The sequence below is a fragment of the Anabrus simplex genome, chromosome 1 (assembly GCF_040414725.1).
Source record: "Anabrus simplex isolate iqAnaSimp1 chromosome 1, ASM4041472v1, whole genome shotgun sequence".
Taxonomy (NCBI): domain Eukaryota; kingdom Metazoa; phylum Arthropoda; class Insecta; order Orthoptera; family Tettigoniidae; genus Anabrus; species Anabrus simplex.
In genome coordinates, this window is record NC_090265.1 from 1,094,221,524 (window position 1) to 1,094,234,663 (window position 13,140).

The 13,140-nt window shown below is 38.7% G+C and overlaps 1 protein-coding gene across 2 annotated transcripts in view; it reads left to right on the forward strand.

The window, feature by feature from the left end:
• Window positions 1-13,140, forward strand: part of rdx (BTB/POZ and MATH domain-containing protein rdx) — a 397,937-nt gene that overhangs the window by 344,919 nt on the left and 39,878 nt on the right. The gene's annotated exons all lie outside the window — the stretch shown is intronic.

A 13,140-nucleotide genomic window follows, 5' to 3' on the forward strand; every position in this document is an offset into this window, starting at 1 on the left:
CTCAACTGTACCACTCAACACAAAATAAATTTTTAACTTCTGAATGGAGTGCAACATACAAGCACAAATAGGCTCACATTTTCCGTATCACGCAACTGTGGCGACAGCTCTTACCCAAGTTGTAAATTACGTTTCTTTCACAAGAGATGACTAATAACATTTTCAAGGCTAAGAAAAATGTAATCGTACTCGTGGTAAGCGGTAATAGCGTAAATTTGTGATGTGATAGGTATGTTTGTATGTTCCTAATCCAGATGTAGGCTACTGTATCACGCGACAAATATTTGCTACACTTCCCTGTACCACTCAACACAAAATAAATTTCTTACTTCTGAATAGAATGTGAAATACAAGACAAATAGACTCGCTGTGTTATTCAGCAATCTGCTGCTAACCGGCAAGCAAAACTGAACATTCCTGAGGCTAACAGCTTGTTCCCTGAACATGCAAATTATCCTGTGTAGTTCAGGAATTTAAGGCCTTTTTCTGTAATCACACAATTGTGGCAATTGATCTTACCTGAGTTGGAAATCACGTTTGTTTCACAAGGGATGACAAACATTTTCAGGGCTAGGAAAAATGTGATCGCACTAAGCGGTATAGCGAAAATTCGTGACACGATAAGTGAGGGTTTTTTATATAGATTTGATACGGTGAGAACTGGGACTTCACATTTACGTAGGTGCTTTGAAAAGTTCTCGATATGTACTAGAATTGAGTATCTTACCTCGGTGGAGCTACTTTTATTTTTGAACATAGTCTCCCTGTAGACTAATGCATTTGGTCCAGCGATGTTCGAATTCCTTGATCCCATCTCGAAAATGAGATTCCTCCAGGCCTGCAAAATACCTCTCCAATTCAGCTGTCAGTTCTTCCCTTGTAGAAAATCTCTGTCCACCGAGGAAAAATTTCAGCTTGGGGAATAGATGAAAGTCTGATGGTGCCAAATCAGGTGAATAAGGTGGATGTGGCAACAATTCGTACCCCAGTTCATGAAGTTTTGCCATGGCAATAACACTTGTGTGCGGCGGAGCGTTGTCCTGATGAAAGATGACCTTTTCCTTCCCAAACCAGGCCTTGTTTCGCGTATCTTTTCCTGTAGTTGGTCTAGGAGGTTTGCATAGTGTTTGGCGAGTAGGAAGATAATCTATCAGCACAATGCCTTTTGCATCCCAGAAAACTGAGGCCATGACCTTTCTGGCCGAACGCACTGCCTTTGCTTTCTTTGGTGGTGGTGAATTAGCATGTTTCCACTGCTTTGACTGCTGTTTTGTCTCTGGGGTATAGTAGTGGACCCAAGTTTTATCTGTAGTCACAAAAAATCTTGTTGGTTGCACCGAAAACGGGCCAGACTTTGTTCGGACATTTCCAATCTGGTGCGTTGATTGTCCAATGTCAAGAGCTGCGGCACTCATCTTGTGGATAATTTTTTCATACCCAATTCTTCGGTTAAAATATAATATACCCGTTCAGAAGACATCCCTACAGCTTCAGTAATCTCCCGCACTTTCAGTCAACGATCCTCCATGACCATTTTATGCACTTTTGCGATAAATTCTGGGGTCGTAACACTTTTTGGCTGTCCACTACGCGGATCATCATCCCAGCTCTCCCGACCAAATTTAAACTCGCTGGTCCACTTGGCAACAGTTGAAAATGAAGGAGTAGAGTCCCCCAGTGTGTTCTGAAAGTCGGCATGAATTTCCTTTGCTTTCATACCTTTCTTTACAAAGTATTTAATCACTGCTCGAATCTCAGTTTTTCCATTGTTACAAATCACTACGCGGGAACAACAACAAAGAGTCATCACTACCACACTCCTGCAGCTAGAGCACTGACGCGCCACGTGTTCACTCACAAAGGATGTGTGATTATTGCGCGGGAACCTCGTTGCTCTAGCACTGACATCTAGCGGTGATTCCGAGAGCTTTTCAAACCGTCCTCGTACAGCGTGCTAAGTGGGAAAGCATGTTAACGAGGAACGCATTAACAAGGTTTCACTGTATTTAAAAAGTATAGAATTTAATTAGTATTTATAATTTTTCCAATATAATGGTTGTTTATATTTGCTTGTACTTTTATACCATGGTACTGGACAGTCATTGATTGTGTGTGTTCTGTCTCTAAAACTGTGTGGCCAGTCATGTAGAATTTATGCTCCTGTAGGTTCTTACTTCTGCATTTGATAAAGTATTAACCCAACCGATACCAAATATTTTCAGACCGTGAGCTACCAACGTGGGAGGGAAAAGGGTATTTTGTAACGGCCGGTCTAAATTCGTTTTGTGTGATTTGTATTACTCTTTAATCAGCATATCATATATTTTGAATCTCAAAAGACAATAACAGAACTTAATTAACAACAGCTGTAAACAAAATCATCCAGTTTTTCTGTATCGTGGAAAAAGAAGTTCAGATGATATATAGTCACCTCACTCATATCTGATCACTCTCTTCACCATCTTCAGCACACTTGGAACATCAGATTGTTTTCTTACTGTGTTTTCTGCATGCAACCAGAACAGATCATGGTGGTTTTTATACTTTGTTGTATTTTTGCCCTTTGGTATGACATTCCTTGGTAAAAAGGTAGCAACGCCCTCTTTCACCATCAGCTTTCTTGGCTTTCGCTGTCTGACTTAATTTACAGCCTCTTCCATGGCCAAAATGAGTGACTTCCACAGTCCCCGAGTTTTGAGCACGCTCCTCAGTGCAGAGTTTGGAGAGTTCAACAGTCAGTTCTCGTAAATACAGTCTTTGCTTATTAGGTTTTTGCTTGTTTCAGTTCGGGAAATTCAGCAAATATAGTGTGAAACCATTCACTGCCGCAGTGTCTAAAGGAGTGTAAAGGGCTGATTTGTAGCCATCTTTTAAAGACCGTCTTTGTGGAATACTTCCAAACCATCTTATCCACAGTGTCCATCCCTCCTTCATTGTAATACGCAAGAACTACCAACGGGAGGAGGGGTCTTCTGTGCTAACCAAAATAAAATTGTTAATATCTTCTACTGGAATTAAAAGTTAAAAAAAGTAATTATGTGGTTAGGTAACCAGATTCAAAAGAGACAAGAACTTTCCCTATAGTTAACGTAGAAGAAACAAAACATGACTAAACCATAAACAAGTGGAATGGTGGGCACAAAATCCCTTTCCTCAGGTTGATATTGCTAGGGTTAAGAGTAGTAACCACACCACATTATTGCTTTCAGTGGAGACACTCGCACAAGTCATGCTGTATTGTTTTAATACTTTCCACAATTACCTTATTTTATGTTTTATTTTATGGTTAAACATTTCATTTCAGATTTATACAATAATGTAATTTTCCACTTTCACTTCTTTTATTCTATTCCCATTATTTATTCAGTGACAGTACAGGGCTGTGAAATGTAGCAGCTGCAGATGTTAAAGAAACAGTAATTGAATTAATAAGTGCTGTATTAGTTCTTTTTAATACTACCACAAACATTTATTAGGCAAATACACTATCTTGTATTTCTGGATCCAGTCTAAATGTATTCGTTAGAACATGCTGAGCTACAAGAAGAAGAACAAAGTTCTTTTTGACTCTACCATGCCATTTGAGTACTGCATTTTTCCCATCACAGCATTGCAGACAGTTTGTGTTACTGTAAATCTGACCGACCATGAATTCTGATGTCGAAGATGGCATGCGCGCGTGCACACACAGCATATGTGCAAGGGGAGTTAACCAATTAATATTAAAATCCCCAACCCAGCCAGGAATTGAATACAGTACCCCTTCGCCGAAGGGTGAAGTACAGTGGGGACTTCGTGGGCCCTGGGACCGCTACGGTAGCTGTGAAGGCCCTTCAGGAACTCTGAAAAGTGGTGGCAAAAGGGGCTCTGGTTAAGACGCAGCAGGTCGTTATGCTACTTAGGATCCAGAACGGGTAAAAAAATTAGTAAATAAATGCAATGTAAATATTAATCTTATACCAGTTGTATAGTATCATTTGAAGTAATTCCACATACTGTATATCAGTTGACTATATTTGTAAGTAGTACAGGAGATATTATAAGTAGAATTTTGTAAACAATATAAATTTATTAAGGATGAGCTGTGTGTTTAATAGAAAACATTGTTAGCGTAAATTGTATAATATTGTATTATAGGAAAATTTTCTTCTCTTGTTAATTTAATATTTAGTGCTTGACAATAATGTGTTTTAGTGTACCATTTGCCACTGAGGTAGACACCTCATTTGCAAATAAAGAGATTTTGATTTAAACAGTTAGCCATGGAGCCAGACTACTGTATTCTTCTTTAGTACTGGCCAACTATGGACTATGTTCATTCAATTTCAGTGCTTCTGGACTTTGATCCTCCCCAGTCCTCCTTCATTCTTCACTCTGCAATCTCCTTTTCTCTTCCCTCCACAGTGTTTGGGTCCAAGATCTGATATTTCCTTCAAAACTCCTAATTCTTGACTTGTAAGCTTGCCCATTGCTGACTTCTATTCCTTGTATTCCCATTTATTTCAGGTCCTCCTTCATCTCCTAATACCAGCACACCATAGTTTTCCTGATCTTGAAAAACTTTTCCATCTGGTTGCTCAGTCTTTTAAATTGGCATTTACGATCCCGAAGAGAACAATACTGAAATAACCTTTATAAAAGTATGAACTACTGTCGTCTTGCTGCGTTATAACTACATGTTTTCCATCAGTTGATCCCCTGCAGTTTGGAAAATGCTAAATTTGTTCAAAAACATTTACCACTGCCAGTCATCCTTTGAAGAAAACTGGAAAACAGAAAAAAATTTTATTATCATGTCATCAATAATAGTTTTATTAAATTCTAACATTAATATCTTGAATTAGACTCATAACTTGACTTATTGTTTTTAATAATGAAACTAAACACTGAATAAATTTTTAGGTGATTGAGCCACCAGAACTTCAACTCAGGGAAGATCACGCAGTGAAACCACAAAAGGAGGGATATAAACATAAGAAAATGTACTGCACCGAAGCTCAGCAGCAACTGATTGCAAAAGCTATATCTGCTTTGAAAAGCTTGGGTGATAATGAATTCGACCATATTGGGAAAGTGATAGCATGTAAGCTTAGAAAAATGGAGCAAAACAAGTTCATCCATGCCGATAAACTGATTGACGTACTACAATAGAGTTGTAATCTAATACTGTTTTGAACGACAGTGTATATCCTTATTCGTACTCCGGACCATCCACAGCTTGACATTTCCAAAATCCTCACCAGTATGCACCATTTCATACATATCTCCGAAAGTAATATACAGTCCAACATCTACTGATGTTGTGGTTAATGACGATAACGTAGGTCTTTGGCTAGTGACCAAACAAATGCCGAGTAAGCTTTTGTAAACTGTTATCACTCAGTGATGTTTCACATTTATACGTATGCTGTAAATTTGTTTGAAATCGTTTTTGTAATAAACAAGAGTTAAAAAACATTTTTTCATCATCATTACCCAGGTGTAAACTAGATTTCAAATATAAATTTTCAATAAATTGAAAAATTATTTTGCAGTTAACAAAGCATTTCATCATAATTTTCATTTCCACTCCTTCAGCTCCTGCCAGGTTGATGGTTCTTCTCCACTGTTGTCTATACTTCCACCATTCCTCTTCAGTACTTGCGTTCCAATCCAGCCTTCTTTTTCTTATGCTGTTCTTGACAGAGTTTATTCATCTTGCTCTGGGCCTCCCTCTTGCTCACTATCCCTCTTTCCCTCTTATCTTAGCACTTAACAAAGCAATTACTGGGCATAATAATAAAGGAGGGCTGTAAGAGCATGGCCTGAAATCATCCCGATTAGCTATTTTGAAATGCAGCTTTAATAGTGCTTTCCTCAATCGCCACTCATTTGTTCCTGAAATACTACGACTTTCTTCAAATTTAAAAATACTGTATTTTCTTGCATATTGACCCCTTTTCCCGTCACTTCTACAGCCAAAAGAAGTAAAGAGGGGTCCAATATGTGATAACCTCAAATTTTGTGCAGTGAACACATTACTTCTAGGCTATAAAAAGCTACACAGTTACAGAAAAGGATAAAGGTTTCCACCTATTCAATACAATAAAATAGTGAAATTATTAGAATATCACATATTTATTATCTGTCATTTTGGGACCTCTTTCGGCACCTTCCTGTGCCATCATCAGCCTAGGATGTTGCAAGGCCTTTTTTAAATAGCTACATAAAATATTTGTACCAGTGTAAAAACATGAATAGAGCCTTCTATGCTAGGCTGTAAAGTTTACAATTACATATGTGACTTAAAATCTATGTAATTACACTTGAGAAAATGGAAATTGCAACACCATGAAGGCATTGGTCGTTTGTGTTGATTTTCAAGATATGGAACAATGCCATGTAGGTATGTAAACGATCAAAGTTTCAGACCCATTGGATTGTTGCTACAGGTCTCGCCATGTGATTGGTCGCGGAGGAATCAACTCCAGTATATGGACTCTGGTGTAGCGTAGTTAACTTGCAGTCTGTGCAGTGAAGTGTTCCCCGTCAAACATGCCTTGACGAAAGAGAAGAGCACGCTATCAACAACTGTCACCGTTTGAGAGGGCTCGGATAATTGGGCTGTGTGAGGCTGGATTATCACTAAGGGCTGTTGCTGCACGTGTTGACCGACAGGCATCTACGGTACAAAGTGTATGGCAGCAGTAGTCAAATGAGGGTACCCACACTTGTAGACCTGGCATAGGCCCAGCGCGACAGACAACTGTGAGAGAGGATCGCCGCATCATTCGGATGGCCCGGATGCAACCCCATGCAACAGCAGCGCAAATTCGAGCAGCTGTGGCACCCCACATTACACAACAAACAGTTGGTAATCGCCTGCGTGCAGCTGGCTTACGAGCCCGTGTCCCTGCAGAAGGTGTTCCATTGACTCCACAACAGCGACGTGTAAGGCTGGCCTGGTGTCGAGAAAGATCGACGTTGGTCGACGAATGGCATAGGGTCATCTTTAGTGATGAATCGCCCTTCTGTCTTGCTCGCAGTGATCGCCGGAATCGTGTGCACCGACGTACTGCGGAGAGGGGCCGCCCAGAACTTATTGTCGAGAGGCACACAGGGCCAACACCAAGCATTATGGTCTGGGGAGCTATTGGCTTTAATGTGAAATCACAATTAGTGCTTGTTGAGGGCACTATGACTGCTCGACAGTACATTGATAGGGTACTCAATCCAGCGGTTGTCCCTATGATGGCGAACATTGCTAATGGGATGTTTCAGCAGGACAATGCCCGGGTTCACACTGCACACATCTCCAGAGAAGCTCTTCACAACATCACAACCTTAGAATGGCCCGCCAGATCCCCGGACCTCAGTCCTATTGAGCATGTGTGCGACATGATGGGTCGACAACTGGCCAACCGTATTCAGCCACCCACAACTCTCGAACAACTGACCCGTGCAGTGCAGCAAGTATGGGCCACAATTCCTCAGGAAGTGATCCAGGGCCTTATTGACTCCATGCTTCGACGAATTCAGCAATGTATTGCAGCTTGTGGTGGGCCCATCCTGTATTGATTGTTGTCCAAACTTGCGGTCAGAGGGACTTGAAAGTGTAATCATCGAATCACAACTGAACACTCGTCTTGCATGTTCAATTGCAGCAATGTAGCTCTACTCCTTGTGGGTGTTGCAATTTCCATTTTCTTCAGCGTAAAATGCAGAGACCAGATTAATCCTTGTGGGATAAGACACGTCATAAAACATTTATGTACATTTTTAAAGCTCTTTGCGTTTTCTTTTTGTTGTAACTATTATAAAACTAATTGTAACACCCAATTTTAATAAAATCTTTCTTGTAGGGCAAAACTCATATGGCTATAAAGTATGTACAACTAGCCTTAAAGAGTAATAAGAGCATTCCTTAAAAAAAAAAAAAAAAAAAAAAAAAAAAAAAAATTGTCATTAGGCACTTCTAAAATGCTAAATTAACAGCTGATTTCTAGAATGGTGTTCTCTTTATGGGGGTAAAATAACTTATCATAGTCCATTTTTTAACATGATACAGTTCCTCATGATACATAATCTAAGAACCATCTGAAATGTGTAGATTTTCTTCTGTTAGAATGAAAGATCTAATGTCACAGTTATTATACAGTTGCTCTAAAACAGCTTAATTTGATGACGTGCTATAAGTATGGGCTCTGTATTTCAATGTTTATCCAATACTAATGTTGGGCTGAAGCCGTGCGTTGATTGACGAGGTATCTTGAAAATTTCAATTTTCAGGTGGATTTAAATGAGTTCAGAACGATCTCGAACCAACACGGACCTAAAAATAGAGACGTGTTTTTGAACTGTATGTTAGCATTATGAAATCGGAGACAGAGAAAGTGCTTTGTAAAAAGAATAGTAAGGAAGGAAACTCACCTGAAGCACCAAGTTGACAAGCGTAGAGTTAGTGAGGAACTGCGCTGCAGAGTGTCAAGAGACAGCTCGCAAGCATCAACTGTTAAGCGGGGCGTGTTAGGTAGGGGGAGGGAAGGTTGCGGTAGCAAGAGACTGTAGGTCAGGAGGGCGTGGATTCCGATGGGGGTAGTAGGCCAGCGTGTTACGTTTTGTATTGAAACCTTTATCCTTTATCCTTTTCTGTAACTGTAAATTTCGATTCAATACGGACAAAAAATGAAATTCTTGCCATTAAATATAAAGATCTATACATTGTAGATGAAACATTCTACACTATTCTTTAACAAACTCATGAATGTATTGAGTTATTCTGGCTATTTTCATTGGAAGGCAGTATTTCTGAATGTAAAAAATCGGTAAATGGTGAACATACCATTTAGGCCTACGTATAAATATAGTCGGTTTTAGTTACTCATATCACGACATTCATTTCATCTCATTAATTCCTCTGATCAGGTTGACATCATGAAGGACATATGGTCGTAAAATCTCGCTACGAAGATTCGTCTCACTGTATGCTCGACTTCGTAGAGAAAAGGGATAAGGGTATCTTATTATCATATTATGCAACATTGATATAAAATAACGTAAAGGGCCAGTCATTTGTATCTGTCAGTTGAGCAGTAAGCCTACCACACATTTATCCTGAGTAAACCTGATCACTGCTTTCATAATCACCTTCTTGCGCCGCCAACTTTACCGGCGTGTCATCATTCCAATTGACGTCATCTTCACTGCCATCTCTTCAGCCATGCATTGCAGTCGAGAGCATTCAAGGTCCCGTCTTTTAGAACCTTTTAAAAATAGTTTTGTTCCCAACTGTAGAGTCGAAACTGTGTGAATCTATTCCCAAATGGTTTCTGGAGATGGTCTCTTATATTACCAGTTAGTGTATGTGTAGCAGAAGCCACTCCTTCTGAATAAAGCTACGCTGTTGTAAACATGCCAAACCACCAGCTGATAACTAGTGTATGTTACGAGTTGTATTTCCGAATATAATACAGTGACTGGAAGCATTCTTTTGATAACTGTGGCTGCTGAAAGCCAGACCCTTGTTTGTAAGTACATGTCATGCTTGTTCTCTACATTTATTACATCAGGATTTGCCTAAACAGCTGTAAATGAGATATGAGGGACCTCATTGTTTAGGTTAGGTATGGTATTGCCCAGATAGTGCCAAAAGTTCCATGACGGAAAGAATAAAAATAAATAACAGGAAAGGTTATTTGCATTTATGGATATCTACAGGTGTGGCAGTAATGCATTTTATTATCATAGTGTTTAATTTCGTACGTTTGTTGTCTCCGTTTTTTATTAACGCATACCCTAGTATGTTTTGTTTGACGTCTCCAAAAATCGTTAAAAGTAAGTCAGGGGCATAAAATCAATATTATTTGTTAAGTACATTGGCGAGTAAAACAATTATGATTGGATAGTTTTTCCGCATTTTAAACTTGCTTCTCTCCAAAAACCTATATTGGCCCGACTTATGAGATATTAAACAATCACTTTGTTAATGATCTCGCCTGCTATATAAATAGCAACAAGCGTGAATATTTCTCAACTAAAGTAAACTCGTTTTCTCATCCCAAGGTGGTGCAGCTCTTTTTAGACATGCCCCCAGTGGAGGGGAGTTACATGTACCATTTTTACCGCATATCAGCCTTCCTGTTAGAAATAGGAAAGGACTTCCACCCATCAATACTTATTTATTGCACTTATGCTACAGTACCGGTTTTGACCCCCTACACAGGGTCATCTTCAGCTGAACAATACATTCACATCTATGTCATGAAGCTATGATTAAGATTACATTGTCTAGGGAATGCCATATGATGATAAACATTTGGTCACATCCAAATGGGGCATGTCGAAATGGGAACTGGCGTGTATGTCACTATGTGCGACAATGCAATTGTTTCTATAATGATATGCTTTAGGTCTTAAAATTAGTTTATAAAACACATCTCTACTTAAAACTTTATATATATATATATATATATATCAGATAAATACAATATATGTAGGAACACTTCATGCACATGAATGTTCATGTCTTGCGTGTTGTTCAATTCATCAGTTGACTTCTGTGTTGTGTACAAGCTCGCATATCAAACACAACTCAGCCACACCAATAACAATAATATAACATCACTGCACAGCTACAAATGGGAAAGGAGCTACTCAAATTTTATGGACATCACAGGACAACATGATTCGATTTTAACATAAAACAACAAGATTCAACACACAGCAGAGCTGAATATACATATTTTAGCCTAATTCTGTCCATACGTCTGGCACCCTTTTTAAAATTGGAAAGTGTTTTATTCTATGTATATACATGAAGACAAAATCTTTTATACATACAACGTGACAATTTTACAAGCAAATCATATCATTGAAACTCCAGAAACAGCAACCAAGTGTACATCTGTGTAAATAAGACTTGAACACAGAAGTCAACCGATGAATTGAACAACACACATGAAGTGTTCCTACATATATTGTAATTTATCTTATATATATATATATATATATATATATATATATATAGACATACAATTGCATTATCGCACATAGTGACATACACGCCACTTCCCATTTCGACATGCACCATTTAGATGTGACCAAACGTTTATCATCATATGGCATTCCCTAGACAATGTAATTTTAATCATAGCTTCATGACATAAATGTGATTGTTTTGTTCAGCTGAAGATGACCATATATAGGGGGTCGAAACCGGTACTGTAGCAAAATAAGTGCAATAAGTAAGTATTGATAGGTGGAAATCTTTTCCTATTTCTGATTGTGTACTTAGTCAATATGGAGATTATAGATTACGATATCAGCCTTCCTGCCATTCGTAAATCTCTGGCAGTATGCTACCGGGAATCGAACTCAGACTCCCGAGAATGGCAGCTAATTGTGCTAACCGTTACGCTGGTGGACATTCATAACTACAAAACACAGACATACAGCATGACTGATGCATGCTTGCAATGTGCGGGTCGGACACGAAACTATTCACCTATTTGTGCAATGTCATCAGTGCTTCAGTAGGTCTGCGCTACATAGACAGACATTTCTTAACTACGAAACACAGATGTACTGCATGACTTGGACGCGTTTTCATTGCGTGGGTTGTATGAACGAAACTGTTCACAAATTTGTGCAATATGTCATTAGAGCTGCAATAAGACTTGTACCCGCTTCAAAGCGGAATCGTTGTTTTTCTCTGACAAATTACGTTGGGGGGGGGCCTTGTTTGCAAGAATTTTTAATTTTTTTATTTTCTTCGTCTAATACATGAGTAAATACGGTATATATGTTTAACTTTGAACCAGCATTAACCCTTTTGCTCTCAGGCTATTTTCACCGGTCAAGCCCAAAACACTCAGGCCATTTTTCATGATTATGCATGTTAAAATGTAAAAAATTGCCGTATAAAGAAATCCCCAGTTACAAAATTGAAAAAAATTACAGTAGTACACTATTTAATATCGTTTTAGGAAAAAAATATCCCAAAATTGTTCATGGCATATTTTACTTCAAAATAAATTTTGAAATTTGAAAATATATTACAAAAAATAAAAATCTGTTTTTAAATACTAAAAAGTAATATGTTCTTTAGTGATATTGTTGTTCAGTCATTCTGAAAATAAGAGCATTTAATTCTGTATAACATGATATAATTTTTTTTTTTTGTATTCTTATTTAGTCATGAGTTATAGCACCTGACGTAAAGAACTGTACACGTACCTTCCGGAGTCAGCATTTGTGTTTTGGAAAACATTCTCCTATCATCAGTACCTGTAAAATCCGAATCACTTCTTCTTTATCTACAGCTTTTCCCACACCTGTGGGGTCGCGGGTGCGAACTGTGTCGCACATGTGGATTTGGCTGGTGGTTTATGGCCGGATGCCCTTGCTGACGCCAACCCTATATGGGGGGAAGTAATCACTATCGCGTGTTACCGTGGTAGTTTGTAGTGTAGTGTGTTGTCTGAATATGAAGAAGAAAGTGTTGGGACAAACACAAACACACAGGCCCCGGGTCAGAAGAATTAATCAATGGCGATTAAAATTCCCGACGTGGCCGCGAATCAAACCCGGGCCCTCTGAACCGAATACCTCAACGCTGATCATTCAGCCAATGAGTCGGTCTGAAATACGAATCAATATCGGCTATAACGTCACCGTCATCGTCTAAAGCATCTAAATAATACAAAACATCGGAATTATTTAGTCTAGAACTTGGCCCAGCCATGTAAAAAAAATTAGGCCTACTCGTCGCACGAAAATCTAATAACACGAAATGTTAAACTAAAATTCACTTGAGAACACTGATAAATGTAGAATATAAACAAAATATAATTAACAATAATCTATTATTAAAATGGAAACAATAAAACGAAGGAAAACACGTATTTTGAAGCTTAAATGAGACTGTACTGGCAAGCAGCACACTTCAACTCGTCATGCGGTGAACATACGCGGTTTGATAACTTCATTTGTTCCAAACAGGTGAGCTTAGTGTCTGTATCTCTCGAGAAAAGTGTAAACTAAATCCAAAAGCTACTATTAATGTATTTTCCTGACATCTGGGGGTCCATTAAGGTACTTATACAGCCGTCCGAACACAAAGCCGATAGATCGGCACGCTGAGTGTTTTAAGCAATACCACCC